Genomic DNA, 27,052 nt, shown 5'->3' with positions numbered 1-27,052 from the left:
TTGCAGGGCATTCTATCCAACATCTTTAATTAGACTTTTAGGTGCTAGTGGAAATGTCACTTGATAATCACTGTGATTTAGATGAATCTAATCTGAACAAAAATCTAACAAGAAATAAAAATCTGGAAAACAGGAGTTCTTGCCTATCTGCTAGACTACTGCACAGAAGGCTACCTTTCTGTTTATATCTGCAGTTTCTACTGGGTTGGACGTAGATGACTGTGGGAAAGGGAAAACAAGCCCACACCAATACACAGATATAAAAAAAGGGAGTTAAACCATACACCAAATGAAACAAGGCCTCAGAGAAACATTTTTAGAAGGTTCAGGAGAAACTGGGGGAGAAAATAATTTCCATGTGGCTGTGTAGCCAAATGAGGACTGATTATATCAGTAGGTGCTCCTGATAGACCCTGATTATGAGCAACCTCATTTCCTACAAATGACTCCATTGCAGAGAAGCGCAGAGTGCTAGAATATATTATTTTTCTTTAATGCACTGTCTTTCTTTCAGAGAATAACAATGTCACCATAATGAGAAATTTGCCAATGACACAAATGCACTCAGCTTATCTATGCATTTTCTTTCTCTATAGATCTGTCACACTGTAATTAAGTGACGGTGCAGGTTCATGAGCTATGACTGTTTCATTACTTTTGAATAGACACAATGTCATAATATGGATGAGAATCCATATCAGGGCAGAATCAATACATCCTCTATTACTTGAATCTTTATTAGTTTTATTAGAACACTAGCTGCATATTTATCGTTCAATATGCGCCAAAGGTTATATAGAAATTAGAAATATTTTAGCATGATGATAAAGTAGTAATTCCTTTGCTTCTTTTTTTAGACAGCACTTTGGTTTATTCAAGGCTCTACCCACTGGTCAAAATAACACCATTAAGTATTACTTAAACAGAAATAGGTGTTCTAGTTAGACATAATTCTAACAAAAAGAATATGAATTTATGGTATATTGTTCCATAGGGAAAGGCAACCTTCTCAATTTTGTCCCCCACAATGTCTCTTAGAAGAAGAGGTGTGAAGATAGTTCCTGTGTGTCATTCAGACAGTTAAGCCTGCTGAGAATAGCTAGCCAATCATCTATGATGCAAGTTCAAGTATTGAAATAAATAAATAAAAACTTAGGTTTCTCTATGGTTAAATCATTTTCTAGCTTTTAATGCAGGGTCATTGCTTACATCCTGACCAGAGATTCTTTGCAGCATTTAAAGTATTATTCTCAGCCGACTTTGCACGAAAAATATATATACATGTGTTGGGTAAATGTTTTGGTATATTGACAGTGGATCAACCCTGTGACAGACTGCTCTGTCTAAAAAGCATGAGGATATGCATTCCAACTTATTAATATGTATAGCTCTTGTGCTTGCATCCTCCCAGTGGAATTAAAAATGTGATAGTGTATAATGGTCGAGAGCCAGGAGGTTCTTTTCCTCACTGGGAAAAATGCCATGAAAGTCACAAGCAGCTCTCAGAGGTTAATTGTTGCACTATAAATCACAGAAGACAGTTTGGCTTTGTGTGCTGTCGCTGCATTTGTGGGTTATGACAAAGGACTGCTGCACCAGGTTGAGTTTGTCCTTTAATACCAATATTAGTATACCTTTGATTTGCCACGTGTCAAGGGACTCATTAATGAAAATGTTTGTAGATTTATACTTGAACTTAGTCTTAAGATCTTTCCCAACAATGCTTGAATTCAATTCATAAAAGGTGCTGAAAAAACAAAACCAGTAGGGAAATCACTTTGAAAAATATCATTTTCACATCAGTCTCACATTGTATAAATAATTATGTTGTTTTCTATTTTCTAATACTTGGGTACAAACTTCATTTTCAGTTTCACAAAAGATACCCTCAGGTTAATAAAACACACACACACACACACACACACACACACACACACACACACACACACACACACACACACAATGATTTTAAAAAATGTTGGAATCACATGAATCACAAAGAGATCCTGGTGTTTAAATCTTACCAATTCACTAAGTCTGTGTTCTAATTAATCTCAAAAGACTTAATGAAGGACTCTTTGTGTTAGCCCTCTGATGAACTGGCAGCCTGTGTGGGGTGTACCCTTTCTCTCAGCCAGTGTCAGCTGGGAAAGACTTCAACCCTTCACAAAGCCAGTTCACCTTCCAAAACTTTGAACAGTTTAAGAAAACAGCTTGTTACAAATTAATTTTGACATTTCAAGAATCCCTTTGTATCGTGAAAATACCTTCATTAAGACAAACCATTTTTCATAAGAAGAAAAAGGGCAAACTGAAACTACTGGTAGGCAATAACACTTATTGTCTTGCAATTATTCCCAAAAGGAGGCGTGTTTCCTCAAGTGTCAGTAAAGTATGCTGTTCTTTGATAAACCTTTACCAAGAAATGTCCATTTCAAGTCCTAAAAGTTTGTCTAAAACACCTTGTGATGCAGCTTTGATCTAGAAAATTATTAGCTGAAGACACCCTTGTGTTAGCAGTCCGTCTGTGCAAAGTTGTGTTGGTAGTAAAATGTCCTGTACACAATTTGCACTTTACCGTTGTGCTCATGTACTTTTATGCAACAAAATTAAAAGTAATGTTCATATCAGCTGATTGTAGCTGCTAATGTGCAGGAATAAATAAACATATTTTGTAATGGGTTTTTTTTTTCAGTGCAGACAACTGAAGAAGCTTTGTAACAACACAACTGCAGCTATAATTTAATTACACCATTACATTACTGAGTTATTACATGATTACAATATCCCAACTCTGTATCTGTCAGGAACATTTTCCATTTTTATTATTTTGCTCTTCTCCCTCAGTGGTTTTTCATTTGAGTAACTGTCACTCACATATGAATCTTTCCCACTGCAGGCATCAAGAAAATTGATTGATCTTAGATGGACAACCAAAAACTGACTGAGTGTCAGACACGTCACTGTCTGAAATATAGATTAAGCAATTTCTCTTCCAGGAATTCGATAAACGTCTATGGTAACTGTAACACTTTTTACTGTTTTACCTGCAGTCTTTCATTCTTTCTTCAGACTTGTTCTAACTGTTTATTTCCCCCATTTGTGCCTTAATAGACAGCCAGCATAATTAGCTTCATCTCACTGGACCCTTTTAATGAAAACCATGGCCAAGGGCAAGCAACCATGAGCGGGGCAGTGGCAAGCCCCTACTGAATGAAAGTAAACTATTACTCATATTGTGGTTGTTTATGAGATTTTAAGTGCTCATAAATTTAATATATACAGAGAAACACCTAATGGGCAGCTTATATCTCAAAGAGCTCAGTATGAGTGCAATCCTGAAATTGGGTATATTAAAGTGGCAATTTAAACAAAAACATAAAAACAAAGCAAAGCACCTTACTGCAGAGTTTGCAAGTAAGTGGGGGAAAAATAAGGACATTTCTTTCACTCTTGAAATGGAAAGACAACACACCATCTTTTCACACATACAACAAAAAAGCAGCTTCTTTTACTTTTGTCAGAGGGAGACATGTCAAGGAAGGTGGGCACAAATAAGTGTGAAAAGGAAATGTTGAATCTAATTGAAGCCATTTAAGAGTCAGCCCTGTTTTAACCTAACATTTCTTCATCCCACTTTTTTTCTTCTTCTTTATACATGCCACTTTGGCTACACTCTGCTAAAGTTAATCAACTGCCTGAAGGGACATCACTTTTCCTCCTGCCTACCTTTTTGTTTCATTCGCTTGCTCCTCCACTCGCTCTTGCACTTGTTCCATTTCTTCCATTTTAAGATGGGTTTTAAAGTTCACGTTGAATGGACGCAGCTTGCCACTTTGGTTGCTGTGGAAACCAGGTTGACGCATGGACAGATTGTTGAGAACAGTGTGAGTGGGAGTTTGAGAGGCTATAGAGGCCTGTCAAGATTTATGGATTGTAGGCTACTGCAGAATTGGACTGACCTCGTAGCAATTATCCACAGATGAGTATACAGTATCTTTATGTTCATATATATAAAACATGATGATGCTTTGTCCACTGGTGTGGAGACAGTGTCTATTTTAGAGTAGCTTTTCCAACCTAAAAAAAAACTGATGCCAAAACCAAATGATAGCTAGTTTTCAAGGGCATGACATCATGGTGTTTGGTTTTTAGGTATATCTGTTGAGTTTTGGTTCCTGTTGTTTCACTCTCTCACGTTTCTTGATGTCCACATTTGTGACTCCTGTGTTTCCTTTACTTTTGCTGCAACTGCTTTATCCACGTGTGCTTTGTGTCTCCATGATATTTACTTCCTGTGTTGTTTCAAACCAACTAACTTTAACCATTTAAATTATATGAACATGAATGAATGAATGAATATTAATTTGCATAAATGAGTTTGAATTTGTATCATATTTGATACATCTACCAATATTTTTGCTATTTATTGCTTAAAAAGAATTTTGTACAATCAATTTAGGTGTTTTTGAGGATTCACACTAATGATGATGATGTAGAAGTCTCAAAAACTCAGAAAAACTCCATCCATCTATCCATCCATCAATCTTCTTCCGCTTATCCGAGGCCGGGTCGCGGGGCAGCAGCCCGAGCAGAGAAGCCCAGACCTTCTTCTCCCCAGCCACCTCCTCCAGCTTGTCTGGGAAAACACCAAGGCATTCCCAGGCCACCCGAGAGATATAATCTCTCTACCATGTCCTAGGTCTGCCCCGGGGCCTCCTCCCAGTGGGACATCCCCAGAACACCTTACCCATGAGGCGCCCAGGAGGCATCCTCGTCAGATGGCCGAACCACCTCAACCGGCTCCTTTCGATGTGAAGGAGCAGCGGCTCTACTCTGAGCCCCTCCCGGATGGCTGAACTTCTCACCCTATCTCTAAGGGAGAGGTCAGCCACCCTTCGGAGGAAGCCCATTTCCACCACTTGTATCAACAATCTTGTTCTTTTGGTCACTACCCACAGCTCGTGACCACAGGTGAGGGTAGGAACTCAGAAAATCCGAAAACCTCTATTTATCAAATTTGATATACTAGGCATTATGGGGGTAAGTGGAATTGGGTTATAGGGCCTTCCAGCAGTGAGTTCACACCCCTGCAGGCTTACTACATTCCAGAAATGTTCAGCACCTATTTTGTGTCAGATATGGAGCAAACTCCAGACCCTCACAGATTTGAGCAAAGTGTGAATATATCAGGACTGTCAACAATAAACAAAATGAAACTTCCATATCTTGAATTGTGTATTGCAACAGATTTGTTATTTGTATTATTGCAATTTCCAATAATGAACAAAACAGATTCAAAACTCATAATAGGAGCATTTGGGAAACGCTGTAATTGCCTGAATTAATTGCAAATGATTAGGCACACTTTTCAGTAAGTGCTGGGCACGATTTTAATGCATCCATCTGTATACATCACTGCTAATTGGAAGTTCTCTGCAAGAGAAAGGTGAGGGCATCCCGAAGATTCCACATAGAGTCACATTCATCACAGAGTCGGGGGGTGGGGTTCAGCTACCTTTTTATTTACCTGCTTTTTGTTTATTTTCCCCATGCTGTAAGTTCATTAAATGTGTTTTTTGCTAAGTGTTTGCGAGACTCAGTTTGGATCCTCTGTCGAACTACATGTAATCTCCGATATCAAAATACACTAAGACTAGCTTTACAATGGCAGCAGTTCTAAGAAACACTGATGAGACAAAAGTTATTCAACAAGGACTGTTGTCCTTTTGTTGGTTTCATATTCTGTGTAAGTATTAAATCAGATGTACATCTTAAATGATATAATTTATATTGCAACATGGGAAGTTAAATGAACTGTCAAACATATTTAGTTTTTTCTCAGAATTAGATGACATTGATACTGCTCTCATTTTATGAATACAGAGAGGAGCACATACTGGAATGAGGGAATCAGCCCAATCCAAATATATAGCCCAGTGGTTAGTGCTGCTGCCTCACAGCAAGAAGTCCCTGAGTTTAAATTCACCATCCATCTGGGGTTTTTCCATGTGGAGTTTGCATGTTGTGACTGTGTGGTTTATCTTTGGGTACTCTGGCTTCCTTCCACAATTCAAAGACATGCACTTAGCAGTGTTAGGTTAATTGGTGATTCTAAATTGCCCCAAGGTGTGAGTGTGATTGGTAGTCTATCTGAGCCTGGTGACCTGTTAAGAATGTACCCCTCTTTTTGTCCCACAGCAGCTGGATAGGCTTTAGCATCCCAAGACCCTGAATTGGGCAAGCAGAAGAGAATGCATGGATAGCTGGATATGCTACAGTATTAAAACTACCACCCTAATACTGTGTGATTATATCCCTGCCATCATACAAAACAAAACAGCTCTGGTATAGCAATGTAATTCACTCACTCTATAAAATATTGAAAAGTATTCCTGGGTGTCAGATGTGCTCCAAGACATTAGCAGCAGTTTACAGTTCCTGTAAGTTGTGAGGTCTGACCTTTGATCTTTGATGTTTAATTCAAGTGAGATATTACAACAGTGTGAACATCAACACCTTGAACGTGTTTGTTTGATCTGGTTCATTGTGCATAATGCTCCTGAAAGACTGCAGCAATGTTTGTCAGAGGTAGGTGTCAAAGTAGCATCTACACAAATGCCAGTATCCAAAGTTCCCTTCTGAACGCTACACAGAGCATCACACTACCTTTGCTGACGTTTCATCTTACCATAGTTCATCCTGCAGGGATCTCTTTACTAGATAAACATTGCACATGCACCAGGGTGTCTTGAAATAAACTGCAATTCCTTAAACCAAACTACATTCAGTGGCCTATTGTAGCTGCTCATGGGCTGAGGCAGGAGGCTGCAGTGTATTTGTCTTCTGACATCTTTCTACTGCTGTCAGCCTTCAGGCTCTGGGCAGTTTGTGCTACAGAGCTTCGAGAACAGACTTTCTGCCTAACATGCTATATCATCTGGGTACCACTCTAAGAAATAATCAGATTTATTCACTTGTTTCAGTGGTTTTAATGTTTGACCATCTTGTAATTTTTGTGTGTTCATACGAAACAAAACTAAACAAGAAAAATATGTAAATAGGAAAAAATAAACAATGGGGATGGTTTTTGTCTATTCCAGTCTAAGTGTGTCCATTGATTGCTTAGTAACTGCTTTTGGCCTTTTGTATAAAATTTTATTCCTGTTCTTTATTGATTGATTTATTTGAATAATTGAATTTGCATAAACTGAACAAGATAATATTTTAACCTCCTAAGATCCGAACTCTTCCACAGCATGCATTTTTAATTTCTCTTTGATATTTGGGCATATTGGGGCCTGATGAATGTAAAAACAAAGAATTACCAGATTTTGTTTTTTTACCTTATTTTTGTTTTTAAGAAAAATAAGAGCCACATATTAGGATATTCATTTTAAAATTTTGAAAGAACAGTAGCAGTATAATGTCCTTGTAAGTGGATATCAGGCCCTTGTAGAGCAAAACTGAGGATTTTGGTCTAAATAACCCAAAATGTGATGTCCACATATGTGGACGCCAGGTCCTAGAAGGTTAAATATGTTGCTAAATCCATTTAAACTTTGCCTTTCTGCTGCCCCTTCTTTTGCTGCATGCTAAGCAAAGGTCTGTGACTTAGTAGAACCAAGCATACCTATGTGAGTGCTTCTTACATAGTTTTCCTTTAACTCAGAGGCCCCTGTCCCATGAAGACCACTGGACAAAGGTCACAGTGTTTACCCATATCTTTAAAAAACACTGTAAGCTGCCCGTAATCATCATCGCTGTCAGCACTGAAAGGGCAAGTTGCACCATTAGTGAAGCCTGGGACCTTATGTGAGGCAGGTGCACACTGATTTAATGGGGTTGAGAGTTTGGATGGGGACCTTGTCAGATATTTTTTAGGTACATGAATTTGGCTTACATCTTGTCGTTTAGACATTACTACCAACTCTGTGTGCAGGCATACAAGCGTAGCACTGCACCTTTGCAGGTGGGGGTTCTGTGGGTAAGTTTCATTCCCCAGAAGCTTAACACCATTGTACAAATGACAAAAATCTGCACTGGCAGACTAAACACTGATGGCATCTTAGTCAGCGGCAGTAATGGCTGTTGTCAGTGTGGGGAGGTGGTGTTGTGTTTCATTCTCTGTGGTCCTCGTGTTCTTGAATGTAGGTTATTTTTATGGTCACTGCTTGTGCCAGAACATTTGCATGAAGAAGGACATGTCTAATGCTCATAAACAGGAGAGCCAAGAGTATCCATCACCTCCTTGGTGACAACCTGCTCATTGCATTTTTATCAGTTGGAGTCATGCTACTGTAAAGAGGCCCTGCTCAGTATAATCAGGCCAATTGCTTTTCTGTTAGTCGAGTCAGATTGTAATCAGTATGCGAGCCAACAGAGAAATAGAATTAAATAGAACAAATGAACTACATAAATACCTAAAACTGGATTTTTAAGGCATATCCTGAGCAAACTTGGCATTCTGAAATGTTTTTCTTGGACAATGAGAACAAGGCTGTCATTCTGGGATGTTTATTGTTCCTGCTGTAGCTATTTTTGGAGTCTGGGAAACCTTCAAATATCCTAACATAAACGCGTCATCATAACATGGCTGCTATGACAAATTTGACCAGCAATATTTTAAAGCAAACCATCGTGCTGCAGTAAGTCAAAGGTCATGCTACCAATAAATAAGCTACCTGTTTGGTGCAACCACATAAATGTCAATTAAGGAATCTTAATATTGTATTTGATGTAAGTCTGTTAGGAAAAATAAGTTGTATGGGAGAGTGTACGAAGAAAAAATATATACATACAAGTCTTATTTGGGAAAATAAAAGAACGGGAGTGTCGTGAAATACATTTATATGTAAAGAAATGGTACTGATCCTGTTATCTGGGGTCCCAAAAACAAAGAACAGTTTGCATAGACGTGTTGATGAGTTCCTGGAGGTAAAACAGCTGGTCAGTGTAGGAACTGTCAAGACACCCATAAAAAGAGCAAAGACATCTGGTCATGTGTTTCAAAATAAGACAAAGTTGTTTGTCATTTTTTTTTAGATCTTAAGTAAAGAGGGTTTTCTCATAATGCAGTTTAAACTGAGGCCGAAAGTTAAATAAAAATGTTTTTTTTCGCATCTGAAAGCAAATTTCTACCTCGCGGGCCTGGCAGTCTATCACGACTCTTTAGTGCTACTGGTATGCCATTATTGTGAAAAGCCACTTCCTTCCAAAGCTTGTCGCACCGTGTTAAACTTTACAAAACCGCTGCACTGGACAGGTTTGCTTTTTTGCCGTGGCTGCCAGTCTCAAGCCATCTGTTTCTGCCGTTGCCGGGCACCGACGAGCACCGGGAAACTCGGAAACGAAACGGGACCGGTAAGGCAAAGCGTCTTCGTTTCTGAGTGTAGACATGTGAAGAAGACTGCCGAGTGCAAAAAGTTTTCACGGGACTGAACTGACTTAATGATGCGGGATTTTCAGGTGCGTGGATGCGCCGGTTTCAGACAGAGTGGAGTAAAGGGCTCATTTAGTGCATGTAAAGTTTTATTTTCTCAGTCGCTGGAGGATTAGGAGGGTTTGGCGAAAGACTGTGAATTTTTGAGGTTATGCGTAATTGCGCATCAGCAGCAGCCGCCGAATAATCCTCTTTCTTATCACTTGTTTCGCATGGAAAATGCATTTAACTGATTTGTTCTCTGAAAATAATATTAGCAAACTAATCTCCCGAATAGGCTTAATAAAATGAAAAAAGAGATTGAGACATAATTTAAAAACTAACGAAAGAGAAGGTATCTAAAAGATATATGTAAGATTCATTTGTTGGTATACATTCAACTGTGGGTCATGCACCCCTCACCCCTTTATATGACTTAACAAGATACCCTTTGTCAGTAAAAACATGAAGTTATTCTAGTGCACTTTTGCCTTCACGTTACATACAGAGGCTTCACGCACTGCAAGCTTTCTAATACTTCATACTTAAATACCTAATTAAATTACATTTGCAATCAAATAAGACTTATCGCCCTTGATAGTGTTGAGGAGACTCCTTTAGTTTTAGCTTTACGTGTTCAGCTTGTCTTATTGCTATGTAACCTGTGCAAAAGGCACATATTACATCGTACTACACTCTCCAGAATTATTTGCTTATGAAGTAGGTAAAACTGGCTTTGCATGCAATCTCTTGTGACACATGGGACCTATTTTTACTATTCGATTAACCGCAATTCTGTCACATATGGTCTAGTGGGAGCAGTAATAACAGACGTTTGCTCATGGAGGATTTCTGGACTTTTAAAGATTTATTTTTTATCAGTGCTTTTATGAACTATCAAAAACAGGGGTACTATGGGAGGAGGACATGTTTGTTGGCATATTGTTGGAATCATCTCCAGCTTTCTTTAGCAAGTGGTTTCTGACTCTCCTTTGGCACTTTTGATGGATTTTCAGTGAAATGCCTCTTTTGTTGTATTCTTACTGCCCAGTAGTTGCTGCAATGAATAAATAAAGTGAAATATCACAAAGCCGATTTTGGAGTGCTTCACAAAGTGCAGCGGATCTATACGGAGGTTATTTATGGTGAGAACCTCTGAGAGAAGGCTTCTCCTGCTGAATTACTCTGATGATGAATGTTGTAATTTGTCTTGCCACCTCTTTTTCTTTTGTAGGAGAAAGTCTGACATTGTACAGCTTGTGCCAAGACTAGTCAACAACAGGAGATAGTGTGTAACGATACATTTGCCATGAGGCCATAAGCCATTTATTACAGTACAGGCTTTCAGCAATACAGTACAGTAATGGCAGTGTTTGTGGACATGTGTGCAAAGTGCAAGTTCCATCTGGAAAAGGCATTGCCAGTAGTTGCCTTTTACCTAAACGATACTGTTAGGTCAAGCTACATTTTTATGATGAAGAGATGAATTCTAAAGAAAAAAGAAAAAACTCACTTTGTTTGATTTCTAATTAACAGGATAGCAATTCAAACAAATAGTTTTTCCCGTCCTTCAGAGTAAAGTTCTGGAGTCTTGCTCTTTTACCTCATATGTGCACACCATGAAGTTGGATAAATATGGACATGTAAACAACAATTTTTATATTATACATATACATCCCATGTTTCAAAAACAGTTAATTTCCGTGGCTTTTCTGAGTGCAGTGCAGTCATGAATTGCATTACTTGACAGGGATTTTTGTGTTTTTGAGCATGCAGTGATGTCTGCTACAGTGTTATGTATTATCTATAATACACTGGCTGAGGTCACAGCCATTTAGTATCAGTTTTTAATGTTTTTTCTACATTCTCTGTATATTTGTTTTAATCTTGTTATGAAGATGATGAAATTCCCAAATCCTTTGCCATTTTTACATTGAGAAAATAAATTCTTTAAATTGCTGAACAATTTGCTCACAAAGTTGTTAAACCATGTTTACTTCTGAAGACTCAGCCTTATTGCGGTGTTTTTTTTTTCTACACAGTCTGTTATTTATTAATCCAATTAACCTTGCAGCCCATCAGGTGTTTTCTTTTATCATTACACAACTTTCTAAGTTTTCCTGTTCCCTCAGTTTTGAAGTATGTTTATGAAACTTAATTCCAAACCACATTACATTTTACTTAATGTTGCCACCTGCAATTGTTTACTTGCTTCCTTAGCATATAAATGATCTGTAGAAAGAGAACTTGTAAGTAAAGTGTGCCTCGCACTACTTCAAACCTCCTTAAGAATTGTTGATCTAAGCTAATTTTTCACCCCCTTTTGCTCACAGAACCCCTTCATTCTTTGTTCAATAGATCCAGCAAGGTGCTGGAATCATTCCTCAGAGATTTTGAATCACATTGATATGATAACATCATGCAGTTGCTGAAGATTTGTTGTCTGCACATCCGTGATGTGAATCTTCTATTTCACCATATTGCATCGATGCTCTGTTGGATTGATATCTGGTGAATGGAAAGACATTTTGACTACAGGAAACTCAAGAAACCAGCCTGAAATAATCTGAGTTTTGGGACACAGTGTTTTTTCCTGCTGGACACAGTCACCAGAGGTTGGATACTCTGTGGTCATAAAGGGATGGACATTGTCTGCAGCTTGCACTTAGGCATTTTAAGGTGGCATTTAAATGATGCTCAGGCCCAAAATGTCCCAACAAAATATCCCTCACGCCATTACACCACACAGCAAATCCAGCATGTCCAAATTAACACTGTCAGATTTGATTTCAACACTATTAAAGTGTCTATATGGGTCCACACCAGAGAGTGTTAATTTAACTCTTTTTGGAGAGTTGGTACGTTAACTCTGATTTAGTGTTAAACACCAAATCTGTCTGGAGTTGATAATTTAACACTTGGTGTTAAGAGTTTATATATTAACTCTCAAAGAGTATTTTAGTTTAACTACGTAAGAGTTATCTTCTAATTCATTCTAAAAAGCGGGAATTTTACTGTTCTGAACTTCTAGAAATTTCTTTTGGAAATAAACATTTACTAAAAAGATGCAATGGTTTTTGAAAAACATTTATTCTGAACTGTGCACCACAATTTCAAAACATTTTCTGAAAGATGTAACAGTATACATGTTCTCACTTTCATTAGAATTTTGTTTATCAAAAGGTCTGACATGGTAAATGCAAATAACAGCATTCTCATCACTTATTCTTCAATACAATATGCATGTCCTTCATTCATCCCTTTGTGGAACTTCAACGCACTTCTGCTCTCCCCCATATTCCATCTTCACAAGCATATCCTGTGCGGAGATGAATAAAAATTAGTTGACACTAATTAATGGCACAAATAATCCAGTAAACAATTGCAGCACAGTAAAAAAAAAAAGGAATCCTCTTTGAGCCATTACTTGTGTAAAGTATTTTCCCAAAAGACAAGGACACAGGCAACAGGTAATACTGAACTAAATGTAAAACCTCAACCTTTTTCATTTTTACCTAAACCGTGTGCACAAAACTCTGGAGGGATCTATGCTAACGTAGAATCCAGTCAGGACGTCTGCTACTGCTGTTTGCTCGTTTTTTTTATGGGCGATCGTTTTCAGGCTTCAAGTAGCACCATTATACCAACATTTCACATTCTAACATTGTTTTAGGTGTATTTGACCAAAAGTTTGACTGAAAATTCACATGCAAGCTTTTTTTCAAGGCTGTGGTATTTGCCCGCAAACAATACCTTTCAGCTAGCTAAAACAGAATATTATGCTATCAGCGAGCAACATGGCTAATGCCTTTCACACAGCTTTGTCTCAACTCCAAAGAGCCACAGAAGTAAAAGCTCATAATAATAATTGAAACAATCTTTGAAAAAATGACTTACCAAGCATGGCAAACAACTCAAATATGTAGAGCAAAATGTTCTGAAACGGCTTCACTTCAGCTTCGATTGGAGCCGTGCTGGGGGCGGAGTCTGTGAATTTACTCTGTTGGTGTCATAGCCCCTGTAGGAGTTCAGAGTTAAGAGGTCAAGAGTTAATGTTTCCATTGTAACACCTCCAGATTTGACAGAGAAACACTCATTTTTAACACTCGATTTTAACTACTATCATTTTACACCTCAGAGTTACATTAAAAGAATGTGACTCTGCTTAGAGTAAAATTAACTCTACTTTTGCAAGAAGACTATTAACACCAAAAAATTTAACACTTTTGAATTTGCTGTGCACTACTGTACCCTGAGCCATTGATGCAAGAAAGGATGGATCTATGCTTTCATGTTGTTTACAGCAGTTGTTTCTGCCCTATCATCCAAATGCTGAGGCAGAAATCAAGACTTTTTAGATTAGGCTACGTTTTTCCAATCCTCTGTTTGATGAGCCTGTGCAATTTGCAGCCTCAGCTTCTTGTTCTTAGTTGATAGAAGAAAGATGAAACCTGGTGTTCTCCTCTGTTGGTGTAGCCCATCTACTTAAGGATTTGTTGTGTTGTTTGTTCAGAGTTGTTCCACTGTATATTTTGCTTGTAACGAATGGTTTGCTTTACTGTTACCTTCCTATCAGCTCAAAGTATTCTGTTTTCTCTATAAACATTAGATATGGTTGTGTGGGAAAATCCCAATAGATCAACAGTTTCAGAAACACTCTGACCAGCCTGTTCTTCAACAAGAATGTCACATTCAAAGTTATTTAAATCACATTTCTTCCCATTTCTGATGCTTGGGTTGAACTTCAGCAGGTCATCTTGCATACATGGCTGAATGCATTTAGTTTCTGCCATGTGATTATATTAATTAGATTAGACTGATTAGAAATTTGTATCAGTAAGTTGTTGAACAGGTGTACCTAACAAAGTGGCCAGTGAGTGTATTTAACTTGAGAATAACAAGAAAAAGTTATTATTCAAACAGATGATTAGCAGATCATATTTAACAGCGCTTGCTCGTAGGAGGTGATCTGATGTTGGGTTCTTTACCCTGCAGTATAAAGAACCTACAGCCAACAGTTCTAATTTCACACCATATAAATAAACTTGAATTGAACTGAATTGAATAGATATCTGTATCTGAATTATAGCTGACAAAATAACTGGCAGCCACATTCAGCACAGCGCTGATTCATGTTTTGATAATGTTTCATTATCTCACCTAAAGCTCTCGTTTAGCCCAATAGCAGTTGACCTACACCTACATCATCCTGCGTGGATGTGGGTAGAAGTGCATGCACAGCAGAGCAGGTTCAATGTAAGAAATTGTTTTTGAATGAGTCACTTGGACATTTCAGGTAAAACACGTAATATTGCTCTAACGCTTATGAAAGGATGCTAGAAGTTTTTAAATTGGATGAAAAATAATGTGGCTTTTTTTCCCTCTTCACTGAACAGTAGACCTACTACAAACTATGGCATATAGTTTAGGGTGGAGATGGGGTGTGCGTGAGTGACTGATGCATTGCTTAGGTTTTGTTGTTGCCATTGATGGTAAAGAGAAGACGTCAACAAACAGCCTGTCTTGTTAGCTGTGGTTACTAGTTTTTTACCTCCACTTTGGCAGCCAGCGGTGAAACGTGTCTCAGCAAAATGCTTTAAAGTGCCTTTATACTCATTGTAGGGTTCAGGGCTGAAAAGCCTTGTTCATCTCACAGGGGTCATTTTGGAGGAAGCATTAGCGGTAGATTTGAGAGGGTTCCCTCTGTGTCTGCACTACATTTCATCTACTTGGGGGCTTGAAAAGATCTTTTCTTCTATGGGCATTGTTTGTGAGATTGTAGATGTTACTTTGTGGGGAAGATGGCACCTTACATGAAAGAAGAAATGTAATTATTTACTCCACAGGTCTGCAGAGACATCTGGTGAGACTATAAATAGAATACAACAAAAAAATGAGGAGAAAAGTGTTAAAAATGGTATGATATGAGCAAAGTAAAAGTGAGAGAGACAGCATTATATGGGAGCTCGAATTTTCTGATATCGGTAATTATAAATATTTTCTGACAGGCTGTGTGTGAGTATTTAAAGATGTAAAGCCACTTAGGCTTACAGTGACATTCTCATAACGGCCACAGCATCTCCCTCTTTTTGATTTGATGGTCCTCAGGTTATCTTCTCTTTTGCTTGGTCAAGAGACCAGCTTGAAGCTTGAAGGCTTTTAAACAGAACACTAAGCATACACACAGATGAATACGAATACTGCCATGGTACTCCTGCTACCACTATGTCAAGACTTTATGGATATATTTATACTTTTCAATGTGTGCATTTGAAAAAGATTTTCTGTGATCCACATGCATTTATATTGCTGAGTGTAATTTTCTGTTTGGTTTCACTCGTATGATGTTCAGCTGCCCACTAGCTTATTTACTTTGACTTTTTTAATGATCATCTTCCTTGTTACTGTTACGTGGTATCGTCACCTGCTGAGCGAAGGTGACCAGTGTGCTCAAGCTGAGGAGCCGACACAGTTGGAGCCTGCAAGGTCCAAGACTGAATCTACACATGTGTGGGTAGATTGTTGACCTTTCTGGTTCAGTCTTTATCCCTCTCTCTGTGTGACTGATACCCTTGATTTCAACCTGTGCTGTAAAACCAATCAGAGCAGTACCGTGACCTTCAGTTGGACTGTCTGAAAAGTTTTGTGCTAAAATTGTGACACACATGTTGTCACATTTCTGTCTGCCAGAACAAACACACAGCTAAATTCAACCTTGCTGGGGGTAGCCTGGCACTGGAGGACATCACTGTTCTGTCATGGAAAAGTAGATGTGCTATCATATTCAACACAATCTTGAAATTTGTACAAGGCATTTCATCACAAGTCACAGCTAAGGTGTCGTCAGAAGAATTTATTCAGTTAAAAAAAGCTCTTCAAGGAGAATGGATTAACACATAAGGTTCATAAATTATGAATTTCTTCCACACACTGAGGGGATTAGGTGCACAGCAGGTGGGCAAGTAACTAGCTGTGCATGGCTTTGGTTGATGGGTGCAATGAAAAGTTTATATTTATATTAAAAGGCATGAAAACCTGACCTTCATGCCATGCTGTCTAGTTGGAGTAGTGGTATGTGTCTACCCCAGAGCCTTTAGCTGGCCTGGGTTGTTGCTCTGTGTGAGACTAGATGTGACACAAAGGTGGCGGTGGACTTGGTAGGGGTCAGGGATTCTGACAGCTGCACAAAGAGCTGCGTAGATCTCGAGACTTGCCTTCTGTCCATTTCCCATTGTTAGAGCCTTCCTCTCTCAAACTCTCCTGACTGGCATGCCTGACCAAAGGTGCTTATCCCAAGCAGAGACTGCCTGCTTCTCAGTGGTGAGCAGTAGATGTGACACAACTGAACCCATTACTGTCTCTTGGCATCCCTCTGTAGACCCCTTTTCTATCCCCTCATGACACCTGAATCCCCCTTCTGAGCCCTGTGCCCAAACAGAAATGGATCTGGCACAGTGAAGTTGGAAGACAAATGGGAATAATAGATGGGAGGGGAACATTTTCAACACCTACAATAACATGAGAAGGCAGAACCTCTTCAGTAGCACTTTCAGCATCTGTGTTGAGCTTCATTTGATCTAATTTTGATTTGTTGTAAAATCATTATGTTCATTAACAGAAAGCAGCAGAAGTCTGCCTCGCTGCCATCAACCTTAAATGCCTACACGCACACATTCACAGATGTGTAATGACTCACACTCACAGTGGCTCCAGTGTTAGAATGGCACACTCACTTACACAAACAGATGCACATACACAGAGGTGCATTTATGCCGCTGAGCTGCTGCTGAATGGCGGTGCTCTGGGGCTGAACACTGGCTCAGTGTTCGGGGCCAGGTACACCACCTCAACCACTCCAAACAACAACAAACCTTAAAAAGGTTGCTTGTTTAGGTCCAACTGAACTTCTCAGGTAGGGTAGCAGCTAAATCACTTGATCAGAGCCTTCATAATGAGCAGCATTCATGAATATGCAAATATTTTCTTGACTTTTCTCTTTTTTTTGTAGGTGTGCTTTTTTTCAGTAACACCCTGCTTCACATACAGTCACTTACTCACGTTCACATCTGTTAGCTGCTAAACACAACTACAGCCTTTCAGAGGAGATCTGTGGGACCTGCGTATTACATAAAGGCAAAACAGTCATCATTATTGACAGAAGTAAGAGTATTACTCATTTGCTTTCACGGCATCAGGATTATTTATAACTGAGATGACTAGTTTCCCAATCTGGATAGCGTGTTGAGTCTTTGTCCCTCATCACTTTCCGGGCTTTTGAATGTCAGGATTATTGGAGCAATGTTCATGTTCACTTTTTTTGTAGCAAGGTTTGGGAATTTACTGTTAAATCCAAGGCAAGGAAGCAGTGAAAAATAAAGCCCACCCCCTCACTGCAAGCTATTTTTATTTGGTTGCTTTTAATAAATGAAAGGCATTAGTTTAAGTAATAATATTTGGGTGCAATGGATTTATCTGAGGCAAAATCTTTAGAGTAACCACTCTCTATAAAAGCTTTTTAGTTGAATTGTAGGACAGTTTGCCCTCACCTTGCTTCAACCTTGGTTGACATATTATTTAGTATTTTTCTAGTGAAAAAAGGGAAGTTAATTATGATATAAGCCATTGCTGAGAGTGTGAATAAGAATGATTCTTTTCATAGCCAAACATGCGCCCACTGTTTGCTCTACCATATAAAATAGTAGGTGGATTTAGCTGTAATTCAAAAGATAAAGCTTGGAATAAAAATGAAAAGCCCTGCTGTCTGTAGCATAAATGTTTGAGCAATGTGGATATCTTTGGAGAAAATATCAACATCCCAAAAGACAATTTCAGAACAGCAGGTGAAAGATGTTTTTTTTCTGTTGCATGTGTCACCCAAATGTCAGATAGTAACAAATAATGAATATGCAGCTCTAACAGCCATCAAGTTAGACGGGCACCTCACAGTGTTTTGGATCTGCTCTATATCATCTACTTTACATTCATCTGCTGGGGGCTTAGGTTGAACTGACTGTACCTGTAAGATTTGTTGTTCCATCACAGTAGCATTTTTCTTCCAGTGAGCTTTCCTTATGGAAAATTATTGACAATGAAAACTATCACGGTCCTGAGTTTTTGTGTAGTATTTACTGAGTTTGGTTTGTTTAGATCAGTGGTTCTTAACCTTGTTGGAGGTACCGAACCCCACCAGTTAAATATGTGCATTCACTGAACCCCTCTTTAGTGAAAAATAAAATATGATTTTTTTCATATTCAAGACATAGATATGTTTTTTACTGGTGCACAAAATGAGCCGTGCATGTCATGGCGGAGGCTCTGCCGAACCCCTGAGACCAACTCACCGAACCCCTAGGGTTCGATTGAACCCAGGTTAAGAACCACTGGTTTAGATTATTGACAATCTTTCTTGTTTTTGTGGTTTCCAGAATTTTCCTGAGTTTGCCTCCCTCTGTTTGGTCTGTGTGCTAATCGCTTTATCTCATTTCAACTTCCTGTTATACATTGGGAATTACACTGGCTCTTGATCCATCGGATTCTTGTTTCCATGTATGTCTGGTTTTTCTCCTTGTCATTATCTTCCACACCCCCGCTGGTTTTACCTGTGTCTACCTTGATTTAGACTTCTGTGGTGAATCATTGTTTAGCCTACAATGCAGTCTATGTAACTGGCTGATATTGTTTCCGGGACTTATCCTTGTGCTGGTGCTTTATGTGTTAATTACCTTGTGGTTATGTCCTGTTATATATGTTTTATATGCGGTGCCAGCCAATAGAAACAAATAAAATGTTGAGACCTCTTTCCCTCCTAGGTCTCCAGTCTTTGTTGTGGTCAAATATATTTGTCCCTCACTTCATTGTATATTCCTTCAATCCCATTCTAGTTGTTTTAGCAATCTTCCCTTAGGATTTTTTGAGCATTTGTGATTATATATATTGATTTTTGATGAGTAGTGACATTGTAAAGCGCTTTGGGTGCCTTGAAAAGCGCTATATAAATCCAATCCATTATTATGTTTAGGTGATGGTCATTTTCCCACTGATCAACTCAAAGACTATGGTGAAAAAACAGCCAAAACGCACAGGAGGAACTGAATGTACTGAACAGGCCAATTATAATAACTGTGGGGTGCATCAATGTGATGCTGTCACATTTCTGGGGCAGTGAATGGAGCTAGATAGTGTAGTGGTAAGACTACACACCTTTGGAGCAGGAGTTGCAAGTTTGATTCCCACCCGGTATCCAGTAAGGGTCCTGGCTAGACCCCCATGCTAAAACAAGCCCTGGAATGGCCTGGCTACGTCCGCAGCTTGGACACAAGCATTTCACTACATGTTGTACCCTGTATGACTCTGTATGTGACAAATAAATATTGTTTGAATGTCAGGTTTTGTTGTAGGGTTTCACAGGGCTTTGCAGTTTTGAGATTGTCAGCCTGAACCTACAGCAGCATAACTAATATGATGAAAGGTATTGTTATCCTTACAATAAAATGAACATTTTAAACCTGATCTTTAGTCCATAATTTCCCCCCAGGGCAAACTGGGAGCTGGCTCTAAAGGAAATGAACCGGATAGGTTAACGATCCACCTTACTGCACTTTTCAAAATGCTCGACATGTAGCAAGTGGGTAAACCTGCACAAATGATCTTTTGGGATAAAATAGTACCGTGAAGTCTTTAAGATATGATGGGGCCTGATTATTCAGCACTGTGTATGTTGATGAGAAGGACTATAAATTATGAGTTTAACAAGGAGCCACTGAAACCAGTATGAGAGGAATATTGTCACTGTTTTTGTTCGCTGTTAGTACATTTTACTCATGCCTGTCAGCTATTTGTGTAATGTTTGTGCTTATTGTTAACAGTGTGCCTAAATGAGATAGTGTTTTTGTGGATTGTGTGTTTTCAGTTTGCTTTCATATGTAATTCCTATGAAAACAATCATCTGTTTTATATCCAGCACAGCAAACAGCTCTTCTCCTGCCCCCAACAGCTATCAGAGTCATTACAGCCTGCAGGAGGTGGTACCAAAGCTTCCTCCACCCCACCAAGCCACCAACCCCTGCCTCTATCTCTCATTGATCAGGGTGGAAAGACATGTAATCCATGCTGATCACAGTAACCTCCACCATCTGGAGGGCTGACTCTGAGGCACACACTCTTGTTTTACTGTGTCTCTTATTGAACCATGCAGGCTGTGATGAGGGTGGGGGGCTGGATATTGATGGGTGAGGCTCAGGTCACCACAGATAGCCTCATAGCACTTCTGGTACCGAAGATGAGCCTGTGATGCCACTATTGACGTAGCAGCTGACTCAGAATTGCTCATATCATTCAACTGCCCTCTTTGATCTACGTCTACCATATCCTCACAATGAACCAGGGCTTAGCAAACCTATCAGTGGGGGCCTGGTCTTGGATTAGAAGTCAGATTATCAGGCTCTTACCATATGAAGCCTTAGCCGCTCTAGAAAATCGAGATTGTTTATTCTTTCCACAGTCTCAGTATGCTTTCACACTGTTTACTTTGTGTCGTCAGTGTGTGCACTTTTTCCAGCGGTATCTGTCTCTATCCATTTTCTCATTTACAGCTGAGGTGATTTTCATTTCTGCGTTGCAGGAGTGTGTGGGTGATGTGCGTTTGCACTCTGCTGGAGGCCCCTTATCCTCCATGTCAAACTGGTGGGCCACGAGTGGATGAAGAAAGCAAGGCCAGCTCTCTGCTCTTTGAGATTCCTTATTAACTCCACTTCCTCCGGTTCAAAATCCCTCTTAGCCCTGCAGCAGCAGCCGAGACATCAACTCTTAACTCGCGCAGCTGACGCACATATCGACTCGCTGATCCACTAAATCACTTCTGTTAACAGAATTGATTCACTGTCTTTCTCTCCATTTCTTACCTGTTTGGCAAGTTCCTGCATCTATAGTACTTCTGACATATCCTGACTTGAGCCGTACATATTAAAAGACTCATTCTACTAATGATTCAGTGTGTATGTTAAGTCAGTGAGGAGGCAAAAGCTGAGGGTACAGGGAGCTCCACTTGTACTATATTACTCATCAGCTTGGCTTTGTCTCCCACCAGTTCAATTTAAGCCATCCCAAACTCACGCTAGCCTGATAGACCCTATAATTGAACTATATATTTCTTCCTTTCAGTAAAAAGAAGAATGGGAATCTTTCAGTGCTCTGCTCCTGGGAGCATTTTTGCTGACAAAACAGGGTCTACTGGGGTTGGGCTAACAATTGCAAAGACACTGCTGTCACAGAGTGTGCACAACACAAGATAAAGAGAGCAGAGGAATGCATGCACTTGCTCTCTGAAAAGCCACATACAGTCCTTTTCAAGCCAAAGCAAGGAAAAAGATACCTGAAAGTACAGATATGACTTAATAACTCCAAAAGATTGTAGATAGCTAATGTCAACAGACGCTAACATCTAAATAAAGCTTATATATACCCCTTTTATTTTAAACAGTTTAACTACAGGTTGTTTCACTACACAAACTCCAGCTGTACTTTCTCACTCTTTCCTTAGATTGTGTCCACACAAACTGCTGTGTTCACATAGTCCCCCCTCTTCTCATTCACTCCACTACCTCATCACCATTTTGCAGTCTGTTTACTGTTATAAATATTCAAAAATGTTATCCCGTCAATATGGCAATTTCTTGTTGTGACATCAGATTCGGCATCAAAAAATTGCCAATGTAGAAGTTAGAAATTCTGATATCAAAACAAAACCGTTCTCTTTTTGACCAACGGTCATTTGCAATACTGAAAAAAGCTCAGAGGTTCCTGAGGGTCTTCATTCTCTCAGTGAAGTGAGCAGGGTGCTACAAGATCTGCAACCCAGGGATCAAATCAAATCAAATCAAATCAAATCACTTTTATTGTCACATCGCATGTGCAGGCACACTGGCACAGCACATGCGAGTGAAATTCTTGTGTGCGAGCCCACAAGCAACAGAAATGTGCAAACACAACAACACAAACCAGGGATGCCTCAGTGACTGTCTTTGAAGAATCAAAACAGTGCACTGTTCTTCTTCAGACAAATTGAACCCCCAAGTCCGCAGGAAATCAATAGCTAGGAAACTGAGGTGAAAGCGAAAACAATGTAGATCTGCTGTTTTTCACGGCAAACTAGGAGAGGAAACATGAGTATATCTGAAGCTGTGAACCTGAGGACATCTGATCCCTTTCCGTGCACTTCTAAACAAGTATGTTGACAGTGAATGCACATAAACCCCAACTTCGACAAACATGGCTCGCACAAATCAACATCACAGTAGCAGCAGCTTAGTTTTCATCTCTGGACAGCAGCAAACCTTTTCCCCCACCTACACTGAGGTGGCAAAAATATCCATGTCAGTCTCATTATGGAAATTTCTGCAGTCCTTTATTAAAGGCTATGTGGCTGTTACTGAGTGAGCACAGATCTATTCTAGGACAGATCCCTGACAAGTAATCAAAGGTGATTAACCACAGGTGTGGCAAACCCATTACACCTCAATCAGTTTATTCAGTATCTTAAGTAGCTTCTGAAATGCAAATTGACAATCGGCTGTACCAGGACTGTCCAGGTGCCAAAACTGGTTCATCAGAAGCTTCACTTTGGTCCACTCAATGGTTTTGTCTAAGTGGGAAAATTGCAGTGAAGTCATTTATTTGTTTATTTTAGAAATATATTAGTATATATAGTGTGCCAACAAGATGCCAGCGTTACTACACAGGAGTCATGTATATCAAGGAATGAAGAAAGCCTGTGTGCAAGTAATCTCTAAAGGTGAAAAGGTTAGGGTTCAGACTCTTCTAAAGTCTGCATTTGAGACTTTTTTTCTAGTCCTGGCTCTGCATGATGTCATTGAAATGAGATTTATTGGTCATCTGAGGCACACAGCTCTGTGAACTCAGAAACCCCACGCCAAGTACAAGTTCCAGTACAAGATAAATAAATACTATTTGAACCATTAATTACACAAAACTACTCCAGTGGAGCCCTAGAATAAAATGAAACCGAGTAGAACAGGTTCACTTTAAATGAAGTACAAAGAATTGGAGGTGAAAAGCAGCAATAAAAATTCATATCATTGTCGCTGAGTTAAGGGCACAGGCTTAATTATACAATATTATTATATCCTCCCCAACTCAAGCTAGATTAAACCTATAGTGCTTTACAAAAAAGGGATCTAAAATATGTCTGAATCTGAAATATCTCTCAATTGAATCCAGGATAATTGACTATGAACTTGAACCTTCAAGCCTTTTCAGACTAAATGAAATATGCTAAAATACCTAAAATGACATCAACTTTTAGACAACCTTTTACTTTTACCTGAATGATTTTGCTCTGAAAGCAGGATAGAACTTGTTAAATGTTTACAACAGTGTGCTCAGTCATTGCCTGAGATGGATCTCGACAGTCTTCCCACATCACAGCTTGTACCAAGGCACTCCTCCTTCATGGTAAACTTTACTGTGGCACATGAACACACAGATCGCATATTTAACCCCAAAAACCTGCTTGTATGGGAAACTAACCCCTCACAAGGCAGCAAGAACATAGAGAACACCCTTGTTCCCATACTGGCTCAGGACAGAGAGGTTCTGGAGCCTTCAGAGGGTTTAAAGTTGAAGGACGGGATTGGTAGGAAAAACATACACTGGAGCTCTGTATTTCTGTAACTTCCTCCTCCACCTTCCTCTGGAACAACCCTCGCTCCTGCTTCGTCTTGTTCCTGCTGTCCACTTACAGTAGAGACAAGTATCCCTGGTATCCCTGTTTTGTTTTGTTTTTTCTTTTGCTTGTTTCTCAAGTCTATTCCAGACTCCTAAGCCACTGTGCATGAGCCAAGTTCATTACACTTTGCAACAGTGAGCTCAAGTATTTCTAACAGTGTGGAAATAAATCTTTAAACCAGGAAAAACAGTGAGTGAAAAGTGAGATGAAGCCTGTCTTTAAAAGAGAGGAGCAATGGGCCCTGAGGGCACTTCTCAGCTTGCATGTAAACCTGCTAGCCCTTGCTTTTCAACATGCCAAAAGAGGTGTTACATAAATGACAGAACATTCTCAATGGCTACTTTTTGTATGCTAAAAGCCTTCTCCCAGGTTGGTGTTTATGTTAATGATTTTTGTCAGGGTTTTGAAGTGCCTGAATGACGAGCAGCTAGCCTAGAAACGAAGGAGCAGCTCTGACCTTGGCCCACTTCAGGGATTCGCTCTGGTTTCTGACTAATAGAGTACGCACTATTCTTTCTCCCACAACATGCACTCAAAATAGCTCTGGCATGCTCCATTAAGCAACATTTTAATTGTTAACATGGCATACTCTGTCCTTGGCACACATTAACTACTTCATTTAAATGTCAATCCCCATTAAAGAAGGAGTGAGGAGATAATTGTTTTAACTGGGAACAAGTATCTATTAGCATCTCAGGGAGTTAAAGTGCAACCACACATGTTAACAGTGTTTTGGCCCTCTAACGGCTGTCAGAACTCCTCCTACTGTAGTAAAAGACAAGTCCAACAAATGTATCCATCAAGATATATTCAGTTGTCAATTAAGAAATGGCAAGATTTTGGCACAAAGCCTATGTAACTAAGTTTGAAAGACTTGCATATTCACCATGGATGTATAGCTTAAAGCTGAGTTATTTAAAAAAAAAAAAAAGAAAGAAAGAAAGGAAAAAAGAGATTGTCCAGCTGAATGTGACATTTATCGTGTTGTACTTTGACTTTATTTAATGTTCAAGTTAAATGGTTTATAAATTCTTTGAGATGCACGGTTTCTCTCAGGGGCTCCCTTGATCTTATCCAACAGGCGATACCGTTAAATTGCTCAATCAGTTGTCACCATCCCAGCATCAAAGAGTTGGTCACAAATTATTTTGCAGAATAACAAGCACCTTACATAAACAGCCAGAGATAAGCCAATATTACACATGCACTGTAGCACAGGGGCCTCATTTATAAAACAGATTTACAAAGAGTTTTGATCTCAGGTTTAGTTTGAGCAGGAAGCAGTGTACAAGTACTCATGAAACCTTCCTTACACTTGGGATTTATAATGCAAGGGGCTTTCTTGCCAGTTATGTGGTGAAGTTTTATATACATCCAAGCAAATGGTGCATTCGCTGCAATGGTGATACACTACCCACCTGCATGTTTTACTCTGTTTGTTAACCCACGATTTTTGTCTACCGAACAGAACATGTTTTGCTTGAATTTACTCTCATCTATGATTTTTTGTCCGTGGTTATTCTTGACTAATCTTAAATGGACAAATTTGCTACTTCCTCATTTGCAACATGGCAAACACAGCAAACAGCTAATAGAGCAGAGCTGGGCAGTGTGTGAATGAGTAAAGAAAAAACTAATTATAATAAATGTTAATGAAGTCTATTGAGTTTGTTTATGTGCCTAAAAGAAGAATATTGGTCTATATATCAGAATTTGGGGCTGTAGTATTAAAAACCCTATATCTGTCAAGTTTATCTGTTCTGATAAACTTGAACTTGTCTTGACATTGCTCAGCACAGTTGTATGTGAAGTCACTTGTCCTAGTCTGTCAGATTAGGCTTTTAATGGACTTTACCTTGCCAGCACCCTAGCACAAATTCTCTGTGATGTCTGAGCTCATGTGAAAATAGAGCAAATAACTGCCTGGAGAATTCATAGTGGTTGAGTGGATGTCATGCATCTTGCCTTTTGCATGCTTTACCCAGCTACCACCGTTTGCCTAAACCAAACAGTTTACTTCCAGTAATGAGATTGTGTGTTTGTCATCTGACCATGTTCTGTTGTGTGCTAAAAGTGAGACAAATGCAACTACCGCACCAGAATTTTTCAATATAGTTCATGTATAAATATGATAAGGAATAAGGAACTCTCTTTCAAGAGAAAAAACAAATCCAGTTGACATAGCCCTGACCTCTATGTTATCAAGTCAGTTTCTTCTATCTCTTTTATGTAATCTCAGACTGAGCCTAAATCCTGTGAAAAATATTGTCAGGGTGTCCAGCATGCTTGTAACAACCAGTAAGTTGAAAATGTGTATGCAAGTATATTATTATTATTAAAGCATGTAATGTTAGTGCCTAAAACCTTTGCATGCAGTTCTATAAGATGTACTGGAAAATAAGTAGTTGAATGAAACATTTAAATCCTTCATATTTTTTTTTTTTTACCTCTGCCCCATGCTAGCATAAAGTGTTTTTGTATACAGGATGTCAGATTTGTAAAGACAAGGAATTTGGGGCGTGTCCAAAGCTATCTGATCATCTGAGAAACACTTTGTTTGTAATGTACTGGCCGCTTTAGGAAGTAACGTATTGAGAACTGAAAAGAAACACGTCTCAAAATCCACTGGAGTAAATGTGGTTTCATTCATATCATATCATTATTTAGTTTTTGTGCAGCTGGAAAGCTTGGCTATTGGAATGAAGGTGATCACATTCATTATAATGTAGTGACAAAGCAGAAGCTTGTGGCGGATGTTTGTTTCCAAGTGTGTACAGTTCCTCCCTTCCTTCCCCTAACTGTCGCCCTAGGCATTACCCTGAGTAAAAACTTCCACGGTTGGCTACTCCCTCTTTCATCCCTCCTGGCATACCCTTCATTCCCCCCCC

General features: G+C 39.2%; 1 protein-coding gene across 4 annotated transcripts in view; it reads left to right on the top strand.

Moving 5' to 3' along the window:
* The first annotated feature begins 9,264 nt into the window (after nucleotides 1–9,264).
* znf385c (zinc finger protein 385C) overlaps nucleotides 9,265–27,052 on the top strand; it is a 145,607-nt gene continuing 127,819 nt past the window's right edge. For 3 of the 4 annotated variants that reach the window (XM_005920358.2, XM_042218597.1, XM_042218595.1), the window contains exon 1: nucleotides 9,266–9,363. The gene's annotated coding sequence lies outside the window, so the exon portion shown is untranslated. Of the gene's footprint in view, nucleotides 9,469–27,052 lie in introns of all 4 variants that reach the window. The other variant, XM_042218596.1, reaches the window with a different exon arrangement.

The sequence above is a fragment of the Haplochromis burtoni genome, unplaced genomic scaffold (assembly GCF_018398535.1).
Source record: "Haplochromis burtoni strain Fernald_Lab_line unplaced genomic scaffold, NCSU_Asbu1 Contig_21, whole genome shotgun sequence".
NCBI classification, from domain to species: Eukaryota; Metazoa; Chordata; class Actinopteri; order Cichliformes; family Cichlidae; genus Haplochromis; species Haplochromis burtoni.
The sequence above is the reverse complement of the archived record's forward strand: the minus strand, read 5'-3'. Positions and strand labels throughout refer to the sequence as shown.